We start from the raw sequence: 414 nt of genomic DNA on the forward strand, positions 1-414 counted from the left end.
GGAAAAAACAGGAAAAAAACTGTGAAAAAAAAACCGAAGTAGCTTGCCAAAGATGAGGCCATTACGGCTCGCTTTTAGGTGTCCTCCTCAGGATAGCGTCATTTAAAGAACAAGGGTCAGCACAACGTAGTAAAAAAAAGGGGAAAAAACAGAGAAAAAACTGTGAAAAAAAAATCAGAGGAGCTTCCCAAAGATGAGGCCATTACGGCTCGCCTTTAGGTGTCCTCCTCGGGATAGCGTCATTTAAAGAACGAGGGTCAGCACAACGTAAAAAAAAAAAGGGAAAAAACTGTGAAAAAAATCGGAGGAGCTTGCCACAGATGAGGCCATTATGGCTCGCCTTTAGGTGTCCTCCTCGGGATAGCGTCATTTAAAGAACGAGGGTCAGCACAACGTAAAAAAAAAAAAATTGGA

The sequence above is a fragment of the Arachis ipaensis genome, chromosome B06 (genome assembly GCF_000816755.2).
Source record: "Arachis ipaensis cultivar K30076 chromosome B06, Araip1.1, whole genome shotgun sequence".
Taxonomy (NCBI): Eukaryota; Viridiplantae; Streptophyta; class Magnoliopsida; order Fabales; family Fabaceae; genus Arachis; species Arachis ipaensis.